Source organism: Jaculus jaculus, chromosome 3 (genome assembly GCF_020740685.1).
Source record: "Jaculus jaculus isolate mJacJac1 chromosome 3, mJacJac1.mat.Y.cur, whole genome shotgun sequence".
Classification (NCBI taxonomy): domain Eukaryota; kingdom Metazoa; phylum Chordata; class Mammalia; order Rodentia; family Dipodidae; genus Jaculus; species Jaculus jaculus.
In genome coordinates this window covers 65,104,435-65,120,984 of record NC_059104.1, presented here as the reverse complement: position 1 = coordinate 65,120,984, position 16,550 = coordinate 65,104,435, and positions in this window count along the sequence as shown.

The following is a 16,550-nucleotide window of genomic DNA, read 5'->3' as shown; positions in this document are numbered from 1 at the left end:
GGATTATATACACTCTCTTTAAAATAATTATTATGTACTTTACAGTATGAACATATTGCATAACCTTGGTCATATTCCCACCAGGCTGTGCTCTTTCATCTCCTCTCTCCTGCCTCCATTCCACCGAGGGACTTCCTCAGTGGGGTTACTGGTACTCACTGTGAGGTCACGAATGCACCAGTCAGTCTCAATGTGGGCACAATGTCTTGGGATACACCCTCCCACCCTGTGGCTCTTCATTCTTTTTAAAAAAATATTTATGGGGCTGGAGAGATGGCTTAGCGGTTAAGTGCTTGCCTGTGAAGCCTAAGGACCCCAGTTCGAGGCTAGGTTCCCCAGGTCCCATGTTAGCCAGATGCACAAGGGGGCGCACGTGTCTGGAGTTCGTTTGCAGAGGCTGGAAGCCCTGGCGCGCCCACTCTCTCTCTCCCCCTCTATCTGTCTTTCTCTCTGTGTCTGTCGCTCTCCAATAAATAAATTAAAAAAAAATATTTATGAGAGAGAGAGAGGGAGGGAGGGGGGGAGGGAGAGAATGGGCATGCCAGAGCCTCTAGCCATTGCATATGAACTCCAGACATATGTGCCCCGGTTTACATGGGTCGTGGGGAACCAAACCCGGTCCTTAGGCTTTGCAGGCAGGTGCTGTAACCACTAAGCCATCTTTCCCGTCCCCTCTTCATTCTTTTTTTAAAAAAATATTTGTGTGTGTATGGGCACACATGTGGAGGTCATGCATTACAAACAAGTCTGGCCCATCGAGTGGCTTTATGTGGGTACTAGGGCATTGAACCCAGGCCATCAAGAAAGTGCCTTTAACTACTGGGCAATTTCTTCTGCCCCATTTTCTTTTTTTGTATATATAACCATTTATTTATTTACATATATGCACAGACTCTTGCTCTAAAGATAATTCTTATTTGGAGCATGTCAACTTTTTAAAAATTCATTTAATTTTTTTTTCTGTGAAAGGGCTTCCCTTTTATTATTACTATTATTATTAAGTGGAAACTGTGTATGGACACATCATGTGTTGGTCCCACTCCGCTGTGGGTTCTCCCTAGTGGGACTGCTGGTGTTCTCCATGCAGTTGTACGTTGTGAGCTATGAGAGCAGCAGCCTGTCATTGTGGGGAGGGCTGTGTCTCTGGATGTCCCTTCCCACCTGTGGCTCACATTCCTTCTGCCCCCTCTTCTGCAAACTTCCCCAAGCCGTGGTGGGTGTGCCTTAGTTCTGCTTTAGTGTTGAACTCTCAGCAGCTTCTGGATTTCTGCTTTGCTGTGTTTTGAGTAACTTGGTGTCTGTCTGTGTCACCCTGGCCCCAGCTGTCAGGCTGCCAGTAGAAGCAGCACCTTGCTCATCTTGCCAGTTCCTCTGTGGTTTCCCCTGGGCCCCGGCTGCTGCGTGACGGGTGGTTCATCTCCTGCCAGGTAGTCAGCAATCTGTTCTTGTCTTTCTGAAAAAGAAAAACAGGTACTCCAAACAAGAGTGAGATCAGGATGGGTTAAAATGGATAAATATTGTTAGTTTGGAAGATTTGGGTGGGGTAGCCTCACTTTTGGACAAAGGCTAGTCGGAGCTGAAGTCCATTATCTTGGTCTCCATAGGATTCTGACTTGGTTCCAGTTACGGGTTCTAGTTACTAGTTCCTTTCCACTGAATGGATCTCAGCCAATCAAAGAGCCACTGGTTATCCACCCAGGCTGTGTGCCACTATCAAACAGGTGTGCGCATTTCAGGTTAGTTGTTTTCATATAGCAGTGCCCCTGCTTGCTCACGACATTGTTGGCCATTTCCCTCCAGCAGCTCATGTAGCATTTTTCAGCACTATATGGATTAATCATCTGGGAACTTCCAGATTCTGGCTTCCTTCTAGATTCAGCTGGATCTCTCAATGTTCTGCATCAGCAGCATGCTGTGTCGCCACCTTTTACCTCAGGTGGGTAATCAAATGCTTTGACATGAGCATGTCTAGTTTTGGGGAGCTTGGAGGTCTCTCTGATGAACAGTTCGATGTGGATTGTAACCAATTTCTCTCTGTGTGTGTGTTTTCAAGGTAGAGTTTTGCTCTAGCCCAGGTTGATTTGGAATTCACTATGTAGTCTCAGGGTGGCCTGGAACTCAACTGTGATCCTCCTGCCTTTGCCTCCTCAGTGCTGGTATTAAAGGCGTGCACCACCATGCCCAGCAGATTGTAGCCAATTTCTTGTATTAGAAGTTATAAACCAGAGCCAAATGTTTTAGGGTTAGACTTCACCCCCATGCCCACCCCCCCTCCCCGCTCTCCAGAGCCCTTTCAGCCCTATTTTCAGTTTCTGATAGTTTCTTTCAGGATGTACCCCATCATCAACTCTAGGAACAGCTGTACTCCCATTTGAGCGAGCAAGGAGGCTTAGCAAGCCATCTAAGTTCACAATCTCAGTGTAGATTCCCTAAGTTTTCAGCATAGCATGTGGGGTGATGTGGGACGGGTGAGATTTTTTTTTTGTGGGGGGGAGCCTTTAACATTCCTATGAGCCAATCATTTCTAGGAAAAAATCTACCACCAAGCAGCATTTTACTGGTTTTGAATGTGTGTGACAAATGCAGCTGGTTGCAGTTCCGGCTGATTATCAAAAGTAACTGCGGCTCTATCAAAGCAGAGCTAGGACCCTTCCAAGAGATGTCTGTTGTCCTTATAGTCTGCAATTCATTTCACCCTCATCTCTCACCATTACTCGGATGACCAGGAGGAGCAGGTCACGATGCTAGGAATGAGCACATAAGGGTTGTACTCTACCATTAACAGAACTGCGAGAGTGTTTTACCTGTTTTGTGTCTGTAGGATGGGATAGAATTATCTGGCACACTTCTGAGAGGTTAGAAGTGCTTATTAGTGCACACTAGCAATGTTTGAGCAGAGATTGAGAACATCACCTTGTCAGGAATGGGGTCAGGCATATTTATTTCAGTTTTGAAAGATTACAGGTTTTATTAGTGTTGTAGTTACCTTCTTGTTGCTGGAACAAAACACCCAATTAAAAGCAACTAATGGGAGGAACGGTTGTTTTTAATAATTTTTTTAAATTTTGTTTATTTATTAGAGAGAGAGAGAATGGGCGTGCCAGGGCCTCCAGCCACTGCAAACGAACTCCAGATGCATGCACCACCTTGTGCATCTGGCTTACATGGGTCCTGGGGAATCAAGCCTTGAACTGGGATCCCTAGGCCTCACAGGTAAGTGCTTAACCAATAAGCCACGTTTCTAGCCCAAGGAAGGGTTTTTATTTTGGCTTATAGTCTTGAGGGGAAGCTTCATGATGGTAGGGGAAAGCATGGCATGAACAGAAGCTGGATATCACCTCTGCACAGCAGGTGGAAAACAGCAGCAGGAGAGTGAGCCAAACTCTGACAAGGGGGAGCTGGCAATATCATCCCTAAGCCTACCTCCAGAAACATACCTCCTCCAGTAAGGATCCCCCTCCCAAGTTACTGGGGACTAAACATTCAGAACACATGAGTTTATTGGGGACACCTACTTCTAAGCACCACATTTCACTCCTGGCTCCCATAAACTGATGACCATCCATGATGTAAACTACAATATATTCAGTCCAACTTTAAAAGTTCCACAATTTTTATCAGTACTAACTGTAATCCTGTAAAATCCAATACACCTAGGGTATAAAGCAAACATTCACACGGCAAAAGATGGCATTTCAAGGAAAAGCTGAACCAATGAAAAATCTAAAACAAACAGGGCAAACATCAAATCCTGTAACTCTAAGTCCAATACCTGTAACCAGTGACAAAGTCTTGGGGGTTCCAATTTCACCTCTCCAGCTGGACTGCTCACAGCCTGGGGAGCTGATAACTCTCCTTAGCAGGCACCCTATAGTCGTGGCATCTCAATAAAATCCTAGGTTTTCCACTGCAACCCATGGTTCATTCATGGCTCCACTGGTCTTCCATGCAGGGACTCCAACAACCCAATTAGATTACAGGTAGAACTTAGAGAAGAGAGCTCATGCCTAAGAAGGCATGATGGGGAAGCCTAGCACTTAAGCGAACAAATGCAGAGCTCTTGCCCAGGGGACAGCATGGGTTTGAGAAGCTCACTGGAGTGAAGAAGCACTGTACAAAGAGCTCCTAACCATGAGAAGGCAGGAGCTGGATAAAGCTCCATATTTATTTATTTTGTTTGTTTGAGGTACAGTTTCACTGTAGCCCAGGCTGACCTGGAATTCACTATGTAGTCTCAGGGTGGCCTTGAACTCATGGTGATCCTCCTACCTCTGCCTCCCAAGTGCTAGGATTAAAGGCGTGCACCACCATGCCTGGCTTCGTACTTATTTTTTTGAGATAGGATTTCATATATCCCAAATTAGCCTCAAACCTGGTGTGTAGCCAGGAATGACACAGAACTTTTGATCCTCCTGCTTCCACCTCCCAGTGCAACCCCATGCACGTTTATGTGGTGCTGGGGACTGAACCCAGGGCTTTGTGCATGCTAGGTCAGCACTCTACTAAGACAGCTATATCCTCAGCCCTCAAATACTTTTATTTATTTAAAAACATTTTATTTATCTGCAAGCACAGAGAAACAGACAGGAGCCAGAAAGAATGGGTATGCCAGAGGTTCTAGCCACTGCAACCAAATTCCAGATGCATGCATCATTATGTGCATCTGGCTTTATGTGGGTACTGAGGAATCAAACTTGGGTTGTTAGGCTTTGCAGGAAAGCATCTTAACTGCTGACCCATCTCTCCAGACCTCTCAAATATTTTAAATTATTGAGCAGCTTGTGTAAATGGCAAGTTACTGATGTTCCCATTTCAGTTTAGGCCCTGCCCCCTCTGGATATAGCCTTGCTACATATGTTCAAGTCCAGCCTAAGCTACATAGGCCACACTTTCCCAACTGCTGGGACTATGGGTGTGCACAACTGTATCTGGCTTCTTTCCCTACTATGAATTCAAGCACGTGGGTCCTTTATAAGGCTGAGTTTATATATTGTTCTTTTAGAGGTTGAATATTTTTTTTTTATTATTTTTTATCTTCACATTAGAATTAGAGGGGTTTTGCGTGAAACTCAGACCTCAGGCTCTAATAGTCCCAGGTGTACATTACTGAGTGCTGGTTCACTTGGAGGATGCTGTTCTTTCTGGAGCTCACTAGGACACAAAGCTTCCCTTGGGAACACCTCCACTCTGGTGGAAGGAGTCTTTATGTATCCTCTTGCTTCCACCTTGTGGTCCCAAGTATCAGGTCAGAGCTGGACACCCAAAGTGACACTCATCAGATTCACTGAACACTTGACATGCAATCTAGAATGAGGAAGTTGGCCAGGAAGTCATGTATATTTGGAAGGCAGGTTTAGCATGTGTGAGACCCTGATTCAATTATTAAAAGAAAAATGTTGGTGTCTTGTTAAGACAGTGCAAAGTTTATACAGATCTGGCAGAACACAAGTCATGAGACACCAAGGGGGCCAATCTATACAGAGGATGGAGCAGATGCACAGGAGCTGGCCAATACCAAGGGCCATGTGACTTGAGAGCTGGCCAGACCCTTGGACTGTGCCATGTACCTTTGAGCCACCTTGATAAGACAAGTCTGGGGTACATGTGAAAAGAAAAATGCATCTACATGGCTTAGATTACTAAGGACAATTTATAAGCAGACTTGAAGAAAATCTGCCAGTAAAAGTTAAAGAAAGAAATGATAAGACTAAAGAATTAAAGCTGGATTTGGGATTGGAAGACTTTGGAAAGAACTTGTCAGACTGTGTACTCTCTTCATGTCACAATCAACAGAAGTTTGTAATGTACAACTGGGTTTATGTTTTCTGGTAGGCTTCAAATGTCAAGCAAAGTATATATTGTATAGGTTGTGTGATAAGTGTTTTCAACAATTAAGACTTCTGGAATTTCCCCCCCCCACCAAAAAAAAAGCACAGCAGCAGGGAGGACTACAGGAGGAGACAGGGGGTGCAACAAAGCCATATTTACATGGGCCTTCTCCTAGAACACAGGTGTGTACCCACCACCTGCTGATGTGTTCAATAGCCTGTGTGTCAGAGCTGGGCCTCTGCCCCATTCAGTCTCTGAGTGTAAAGACCATCGAGCAAAGCCTGCTCCAGCCCAGGTTTAGAATCAGTCTTTTAAAAAAAACATTTAAAAAATTTATTTATTATTTGCAAGGAGTGAGAGGAGAGCAGAAAGACACACAAACACAGAATGAATATAAATGGGTGCAGCAGGGCTTCTTGCCATTGCAGCTGAACTCCAGATGCATGTGCCACTTTTGTACATCTGGCTTTATGTGGGTATTGGGGATTTGAACCTGGGCTATCAGGCTTGTAAGCAAGTGCCTTAAGTGCTAAGGTATCTCTTCAGCTCCAGAACCAGTCTTAAAACAAGATGGATGTTGGAGATAACCTCCACACAGTACAGAGATATTATTTTCTGTATATTAGCTTCTCCCTAACTATTTCCCTTAAACCAGACACTTTTCCATCTTCCATTACTGGTGACAGTGACATTTTAAAACACTGGGCACAAATGTTAGATTTCTAGGAGAATCTGAAACACTGGTTCCTAGTTTATTTTTTAATGTATATACCCTGAACTACACACACAACTCTATCTTTTTTTGGGGGTGGGGGTTGGAGGTAGGGTTTCACTCCAGCCCAGGCTGACAGAATTCACTATGTAGTCTCAGGGTGGCCTCCAACTCATGGTGATCCTTCTACCTCTGCCTCCCAAGTACTGGGATTAAAGGTGTGTACCACCACACCAGGCTTTTTTAGTTTTTTTTTTGGGGGGGGGGTGGTCTCACTTTAACCCAGCCTGACTTAGAATTCACTTTGTAGTCTCAGGTGGCCTTTAAATAGCAATCCTCCTACTGATGTCTCCTGAGTGCTGGGAATAAAGGCGTGTACCATTCATACCTGACATCATCTTTTGAAAAGATGTATTTTTTTGCCTGGCATGGTGGTGGCAAGACTTTAATCTCAGCATTCAGGAAGCATCAGTAGGAGGACTGCCATGAGTTCGAGGCCATTCTGAGACTACAAAGTGAATTCTAGGTCAGCTTGGGCTAGAGTGAGACCCTACCTCAAAAAGCAAACAAATAAAAACAAATAAAATAAGGAGAGGAAGAAAGAGGGAGAGAAACAAACACAAACAGCACACTAGGGCTTCCAGCCACTGCAAACAACCTTCAGACACATGCATCACTTTGTGCATCTGGTTTTACATAAGTAATGGGGAATCAAACCTGGGTCAGCAGACTTTGCAAGCAAGAGGTTTAACTGCTGAGCCATCTCCCCAGCCCTACACACACAATTTCTTTTAAGAAGTCAACCCACTGAACCCAACTGAAAGAGACATCTTAACTATCTAAATTATCAAAAGATGATATTTAACATTCTGTTGGCAGGCATGTAGCTCAGGGGTAAGAGTGCAGGCTTAGCACCGGTGACGCCTGGATGCAATTCCAAGTGCCTCTAGTCTTCAGTCTGGTGACATGAACCTATAGTTCTCACTACTTAGGAAGCTTAGGCAGGGGGATTTTTTAAGTCCAGGGTCAGCCTGGGCAGCACAGCAAAATCTTGTTTCAGAAAACAAAAATCCTCCTTGTTTTCTCTCTTTGCCCAGTTAACTCCTGAGCATCCATGAGTATGTGCAACTTGCGGAGCCCATGCATGGGATGGTTCCAATTTATTAGGCTTGCAGGCTAAGGCTTTTGCACGGCTTTCTGCCGAATCTATGTAGGTGGTTAACAGAATGTGATCTGAGCCGGCTGTTTGACGCTGTAAAGGCTCCACTTGCCAATGCTGTCTCAGAGTGATTAAAAAGGACAGAAAGCTTGGTGAGTAATGACTCCCTTCCTCTAAAGCTGTATTCAAAGAGGACAGGCCTCTTGCAGCCGTTCTGGATCTTTTTTCAATGCATAAGCACCCCTTGTTTTCCTGCGGTCATGAAGTCATTTGCTGGAGTTTTAGTCAAGGCTGACGGGCTCAAGCCAGCAGAGGTCAGGAGGAAAGAATCAGCGACTTCCCTGCCCCACTCTCCCCCCTCCCCAGCCCTAGCTCCTTATCCAAAGGGGCCAGATAGAGTGATGGGGAGTCACGGCCTTGAGTTTACCTTGAGCCTCTCAGGTTCATGGTGACATGGCCAAGCTTTGCCTTTTTCCTCTACTTTGAAATCAGCCTCTCTTTTCCCACTCCACTGGAATACTACAGTGTTTGCTAAGATAACTACTGGTCATTTGGCACATCATCAGGGCTGACAGGCTCCTCCTTCCTTAGTGGCACTTGCTGCCCAACATGCCATGCACACATGTCTCTCACTACTGGCTTCTTGGGGATGTTCTTTCAATGGCTCTGACTCAAGGCCCTCATCATGGTACTAACACTTTCCTCCCCACTAAGAAGTGGAATTTACCAATATTTAATCGTAGGAAAATTTATCAAGGCAACAGGGCAAGATAGTTTATAGAGAAGCAACACTGTTAACAGACCCCACCCTCTTCTCTCCCATTACTGACTCTTGCCTGGGTAGAGCCCAGCTCACATGCATAAAACTCTCTAAATGCCAGATGAACAGCATGTACCTCTTTACAACCTCCAGTCCTCTAGGAAGGTTCATCCTTGATGGCAGGGTTTTAGGTATCTTCTAACCCAAAAGTCCTGGCGTGGAGAAGAACTCATGTATCTCTTGGAGTGGCCTTACACTAAGTTTACTAGTTAACAATCTTCTTTTGGGTTTGACACACACACACACATACACACAAAAAAAAAAAACAACAAAAACTATAGTCTCATCGTACAGATAGATACACATAATGAGAAACTTGTCTTCTGTTCTAGCATCCTTCACAGAGAGAGTAAGAGTTTGGTATGTTCCTCTTGAGTTTTTTGCTTGTGGAAATAGTTTTGTTTTTATTACTATAATCAGCACCCTACTATTAAAGGATTTTTTTTAGCAGTTTATCTTGTGTGCATTATGCAGAATTTCAATCATCCACAAAAACTAACATCATTATGAAACTTGTTTTCTATATTTCAGCACAAGAAATTACCAGTCAGTTCACAGCCATCTGCCTTACTCTTAAGCTGCGACACACATGCCCATACACAGACCCGGCAGTTGACTTAACCTTCTGCTATGGACATTTGTTTCCAGTATCCACTCTCAGTTTTTTTTTTTTTTTTTTTTTTTACTTATTTATTTATGAGAGGAGAGAGAAGGAACAAGAATGGGAGCACCAGGGCCTCTAGTGCATTGTTTTAATATATATCATAGAATCATCAACAGCATCAGGATTTTCGTTGCCTCATTTCCCTGTCTTTCTTTGCAGTCAACAACTTACTGCATACCAACTACAAGCACAAACTGACCTTTTTAAAAATCTCAGTGGCTCTGCCTTTACCAGAACATCTTATATATGGAAACACAGCAGGTAGCCACATGCGTCTGTCTGGCTTCTCTCCCTTGGCAGAATGCACTGGAGAGCCTTCCAAGCCGTGTGCATCGTGTGCTCCTTCATTTTCATGCTGGAAGTACTCCACCGTATGATGACTATGATCCAGTTACAAGCTGGCAGACATCGCAATGCTTTCCAGTTCTTAATGATTGTGATTAAAACTGCTATAGCTTCTTGTATACACATTTTCTTTTCAAGGTAGGGTCTCATTCTAGCTCAGGCTGACCTCTAATTCACTTTGTAGTCTGAAGGTGGCCTTGAACTCTCAGCAATCCTCCTACCTCTGCCTCCCAAGCGTTGCGATTAAAGGCATGCGCCACCACACCTGGCTTTATTTCTTTTTATTTTATTTATTTGAGAGAGGGGAAGGGAAGGAGGAAGGAAGGGAAAGAGGGAGGAAAGAAAGGGGGAGGGAGAGAGAAAGAGGAGGGAGAGAGGGAGAGAGGGAGAGAGAAAGAAAGAAGGAAGGAAGGAAGGAGAGAAAGAAAGAAAGAAAGAAAGAAAGAAAGAAAGAAAGAAAGAAAGAAAGAAAGAAAGAAAGAGTACACTAGGACCTCCAGCCACTGCAAAAGAACCCCATACCTCCAGCCACTGCAAAAGAACCCCATACATATGCACCAGCTTGTGCATCTAGCTTACATGGGTACTGGAGAGTTGAACCTGGGTCCTTAGGCTTTACAGGCAAATACTTTAACCACTAAGCCATTTCTCCAGCTCACATTTTCATTTCTTAAATGTGGGGTCACTTTATAAAAAGCTTCCAGGGCTAGGGAGATTGCTGAGTGGTTAGAGGCATTTACTTGCTTGCAAAGCCTGTTGGCCCAGGTTCAATTCCCCAGTACCCATGTAAAGCCAGATATACTAAGTGGCACATGCATCTGGAGTTCACTTGCAGAGGCAAGTGGCCCTGGTGGGCCTATTCTCTCTTTCTTTCCTCACAAAACAAAAAAATAAAAACTACCAAACTGCTTTCCAAAGAAGCTATGTCATCGTCCATGCCCATGAACAGTGTAGGAGAGCCGCACCTGCTCTGCATGCTCATCAGCCTGTGGTGCTGCCAGACTCCTTTAGAAAGGCTTCGGTCATCCCAGCAGGTATGTAGCATTGTGCTGCTGTGCTCTTGCTTTGCATCTCTTTCATGACCACTGAAGTTGGACAGCTTTTCATGTGCTACTGATCACTGTTCATCGTTCTTCCTTGAAGAAATGGAAGTTTATCATATTTTGCACTTTTTGTTGATAACCTCCATACATACACACAATATACCATGATCATAATCCTCCCATATCCTCCTTTCACTGATCCTTTCTTTTCAACTAGTCAAGAAATGTAGCTGGGCATGGTGGTGCACACTTTTAGTCCCAGCACTTTGAAGGCTATGTAGGAGGATTGCCATGAGTTCGAGGTCACCCTGAAACTACATAGTTAATTCCAGGCCAGTTCTGGGCTAGAGCGAGACCCTACCTTGAAAAACAAACAAACAAAAAAAGGAAATAGGAAATGTATGGCTAAGGCTAGGCTTGGTGGTGCATGCCTCTAGTCCTGACAGGACACAGAAGTTGGAGAATCAATGTTGGTTTGAAGCTAGCCTTGGGCTCCAGAGTGAGTTCCAGGTCAGTCTGGGCTAGAGTGAGGCTCAAAAAAAAAAAAAAAAGAAAGAAAGGTAGAAAGGTAGGTCTAAAAATCCAGGCCCCTCCCTTCATGTACCATTAAACATTTATTTTTATTTTTTTTATTTGAGAGAGAAAGAAATAGGAGAGAGAGGTAGAGAGAGGAAGAGAGACAGAGAATGAGCCTGCCAGGACATCCAGCCACTGCAAATGAACTCCAGACACATGAGCCACATGTGCACCTGGCTTACATGGGTCCTGGGGAATTAAACTGGGTCCTTTGGCTTGGCAGGCAAGTGCTTTAACTGCTAAGCCATCTCTCTAGCCCCCTGTGCCATTTTTTGAGGCACAGTATAACTATAGCCCAGGTTGACCTGGAACTTAGTCTGCAGTTCAGGCTGACTTTGAAATCAGTGATCCTCCTCCTACCTCATCCTCCTGAAGGCTGGAATCAAAGGTTAAGCCACCACGCCAAATCTGGCTTTACTTAAAAAAATTTTTTTTATTTATTTATTTTTGGTTTTTCAAGGAAGGGTCTCACTTTAGCCCACACTGACCTGGAATTCACTATGTAGTCTCAGCCTGGACTCGAACTCACAGTGATCCTCTTACCTCAACTTCCTGAGTGCTGGGATTAAAGGCCTGTGCCACCATGCCCAGCAACACTAGGCTTTATTGCCCATCTTAAAAACAGTATTTTTAGTTGGGCATGGTGGTGCATACCTTTAACCTCAGCACTCAGGAGGCAGAGGTAGGAGGATCACTGTGAATCTGAGGCCACCCTGAGATTGCATAGTAGTGAAATCCAGGTCAGCCTGAGCTAGAGACCCTACCTCAAAAAGCCAAAAAAAAAAAGTATTTTTATTTAATCATTTATAAGTGAAGAGAGAGAGAGAATGGGTGCCAGTGGCTTCTTGCCACTGCAAACAAACCCAGACACATGTGCTACTTTGTGCATCTGGCTTTACATGGGTACTGGGGAACTGAACCCAGGCCATCAGGATTTGTAAGCATGCACCTTAACCACTGAGAAATCCCATTTTTTAAATTGGTTATTTTGTTCTGTTACTGAGTTTTTTTAATTTATTAATTTGAGAGAAAGAGAGAGATACAAAAGTAGGCAGGTAGGCAGACAGAAAGAATGGGCATGCAAGGGCCTCCAGCCACTGCAAACAAACTCCAGGCATGACATGGGTGCCACCTTGTGCATCTGGGTTTTTACGTGGGTCCTGGGGAATTGAATCTGGATCCTTTGGCTTTGCAGGCAAGTGCCTTAACCACTAAGCAATTTCTTCAGCCCTTCCTTTCTTTAAAAATATTTTAATTTATTTGAGAGAGAAACAGACAGATGGGAGAGAGAAAGATGGAGGGGTAGGAAGGGACAGACACACCAGGGCCTTCAGGTATCACAAACGAACTCCAGATGCATGCACTATACTGTGCATCTGGCCTACATGGATCCTGGGGGAATCAAACCTGGGTCCTTTGGCTTTGCAGACAGCCACATAATACCATCTCTTTAGCCCTTGCTTGCTTTTTGGTGGTGGTTTTTCTCTCTGCTTGGTTCTGTGAAGGAAGGCCAGCTTCTTTTGCCATTATAGAATTTCCCCTTGATCTGTAAGCTTCCAATAAATCCCTTCCTCCTCCCATAAACTGTGTCTCAGTCCACCAACATGAGGCTGTCTGCCACACCAATAATTCCTCTTTTACACTTTACTCTTAAAATATTAACATTAAGCAGAATAGCTAGGTGGGTGGCACGTACCTGTAATCCCAGAACTCAGGGAGGTTGAGGCTGGAGAATTGTAATGAGTCTAAAGGACAGCTTGGGTTACAATGTGAGATATTTTTTCAAACAACAACAAACCCCTCTTCAAAAGACAAGAGAGAGCTGGGTATGGTGGTGTACACCTTTAATCCCAGCACTCAGGAGGCAGAGGTAGGAGGGTCACTGTGAATTTGAGGCCACCCTGAGACTACACTGTGAATTCCAGGTCAGCTTGGGGTAGGGTGAGACTCTACCTCGAAAAACCAGAGAAAAAAAAAAAAAAAGACAACAGAATACCTTCCTCCCTCACTTGCCCTGGGAGCCTCCACTAAGACAAAGGCTAAATCATTTAGGGTCCATTCTCAAGTCCTACCCTCCACTGGGTACTTGAAGTGGAAGAGGGATTAAAACCTTAACAAAGGATCTTGACTTTCATCCTGTGGGCATTGATCTGGGTGTCTGGATGCAAGTAGGGGTGCCAAGAACAAGGGAAAGATCTCCTGAAATGCACACTCTGATTTTTCCCTATGGGTAGAATTTCCACAAAGGAAGACTAGGACTCAAATGTTGGGCAGGAAATGGTTGGACAAAATGGACATTACCTACCACAGTATTAGACAGAAAGGGCCAGATAGAGTATTTACTATTATTTTATCAGTATGTACCAATAACAGGCTTTTAAAAACCTATTCATAGACATGAGATTAGCTGTAGCTCTCCTGAAATCCTTAAGAGGCACTGCCAATACAATGGATCAAAGCCTCTTATGTCATTCATTATGTTGTGTGTGTGTATTTGCATTTGTATGCACACATTTGTGCAGGTGTGTGTGCCTGTGTGTGTGGAGGCCAGAGGTTGATGTCATGTATCTTCCTTGATTAATTTCCACTTTTCCTGAGGCAGGGCAGCTCACCTGAACCCAGAGTTTGCTGACTAGGCTAGTGGAATTAGTCAGCTTGTCCGAAGAGCCCTCTGTCTCTGCCTCCTAAACTCTGGGATTGTAGGTGAGCTGGCATTTATGTGGGTGCTGGAGACCCAAACTCTGGTGCTCACACTTGTGTGGCAAGTGCGTCATCCACTGAGCTGTTTCCCCAGTCCCTAGCTAAGAAGTTACCATGACAACATGGAATGTTAAGTCTTAGCACTGCTCAGCAAAAATGATCGTATGACATTCTGTCAGTTCAAACATGCCCTATGTGTGTGCACAAGCTTCAGCTCTCCACCTCACCTACTGACTGACCTTCCTGCCCTCTCTGGTGTAACACGGTGCCAGGCATCTCGTTTAGTTTTTCTTTCTCTACATCTCACAGTGCCTTTATGGCCTCAGGACTGCTTATTTTCTGGCTTTCAAAAACAAGTTTGTCATAGCAAGACAGTCCTGAACAAAAAGAAAGGGACCTGGGTGGCAGACAGCACCTCCTTCATGACTGACAGTCATGTTTCAATACTGAGAAACCAACCTCAAAAAACTTATCCCAGCACTCAGGTAGGTAGGTGGAATGCTGTGAGCACAAGAGTGAGTTCCAGGTCAGTCTGGGCTACAATGATATCCTACCTTAAAAACCAAACCAACCAACCAACCAAACAAACAAACAAAAAACATCAGAAATGGTATGGTATAATTATTCTACCTCAAGAACAGCAAATGCTGAGACAAGGCAGACATGATCTGAATGCTGAGGTAAAAGGTAATGAAGAGAAGCTGAGGAAGCCAAGTGACAAGATACCACAGCACAGCTTCAAGGAGACCCAGCTTTGTCACAGGAAGCTCTCATCGCAGCCACCAGTCCAAGCACGGGGACAGGAGGAGCCTCGTCTGCTTCAGGACAGTGCCGTAGATATAGCGTCAAAGGCAAGTTGGGAAAGGGAAAGACATGAGCTGCATGTCAAGACATGGCAGGTCCCAGAATTCTCAGCTCTGTGGTCACTGCGCTTCCACTCACCCAGAACAGGGCGAAGGGCAGGCCGTATCTGGTGCCTGCTCCCAAAATGACTGGTACCACTCTGGCTGTGAACAGGGTAAGGCAGCTAAGGTGTCATGAGGAATGAGGTCACCCCGCCCCCAATCACGCTTGTACTGGACAGTGTGAGGGCAAAATAAAAACTGTCTTAGAACAGTGGCTCTCAACCTCAGAATTCGGGTCACTTGCCACTAAAAGCACAGTATGGAAAAGACTCTCTCATGATGGATATTTTTTCCTGGCTTTGACACAACATTTTCTTGTATTTTTGGCAATTGCTACTACTTATTTTGCAAGTAACCAGAAGCAGGTGATAAAAGGAGTATATGTTTTTTTTAAAGAAAATATTTTATTTATTTGTTTGCAAGCAGAGATAGAGAGAATGGGTGCACAGGGCCTCCAGCCACTGCAAAAGAGCTCCAGATGCATGCATCACCCTGTGCCTCTGGCTTTATCTGGAGAATAAAACCTAGGTCCTTTGGCCTTGTAGGAATGTGCCTTAACCACTAAACCCAAAAGAAGTATATGTTTTGAGCAAATTTTCACTGTGCTTACTTTGCCAAAGTGTCTTTTGTGTTGGTGGTCTTATCTTTAAGTATGATTTTGAATTGTCTAATATGTAACACTGTTCCAGAAAAATCTTCCATCATGTACATGCAGTACTTTCCTTTAAAAAATCAAAAAGGAAGAAAGGGCTGGAGAGATGGTTTAGCGGTTAAGGCACTTGCCTGTGAAGCCTAAGGACCCAGGTTTGATTCTCTAGCTCCCATGTAAGCCAGATACACAAGGTGGTGCACATGTCCTTAGTTCATTTGCAGTGACTAGAGGCCCTGGCATGTCCATTTCTTCCCTCTCTGTCTCAAATAAAAATAAATTAAAAAAATTAAAAAAAGGAAGAACTAACATGAACCCTTTTTTTTTTTTTTGTCTCTGTTGCAGCCCTATTACCATCATTTAGTTGGCAATGCCATCTGACACCCGAGGGCCAACTCTTGCCTACAGAATGGAAAGAGCCAATCTCTGGGAGCTTATATCTGACTGAGGGACACATACCCTAAAATTCTGAAAAGATTATTATTTTTTTTTAAATTTTTTTAAAAAAATTTTATTTATTTATTTATTTGAGAGCAACAGACACAGAGAGAAAGACAGATAGAGGGAGAGAGAGAGAATGGGCGCGCCAGGGCTTCAAGCCTCTGCAAACGAACTCCAGACGCATGCGCCCCCTTGTGCATCTGGCTAATGTAGGACCTGGAGAACCGAGCCTCGAACCGGGGTCCTTAGGCTCCACAGGCAAGCGCTTAACTGCTAAGCCATCTCTCCAGCCCTGAAAAGATTATTATTTTGAGACTGAGTTTCATTCTGAAACTCATGGCCTCCTGAGTATTGGGATGAAAGGTGGGAGCCACCACACCCAGCTGGAACGATATTTGACTTTCTATTGTTTTTAAAGGAAACAACAACACAAAGCACTGTGTGGCTAGAGAGATGGCTCAGAGGTTGAAGACACTTGCCTGCAAAGTCTGATGGCCCGGGCTCAATGCCTCAGGACCCGCGTACAAAGTGTGCATGTGTCTGAAGTTCATTTTCAGCAGCAAACTGCCCTGGTATGCCCATATCACATCCCTCTCCTTGTAAATAAATTAAAATATAAACATAAAAGCATTAATTAACCATGATTTTGTCTGCTTCTCTTATCAGTATCATGAGAGCAAATAAAATAAGTCAATGATGAAAAGTTA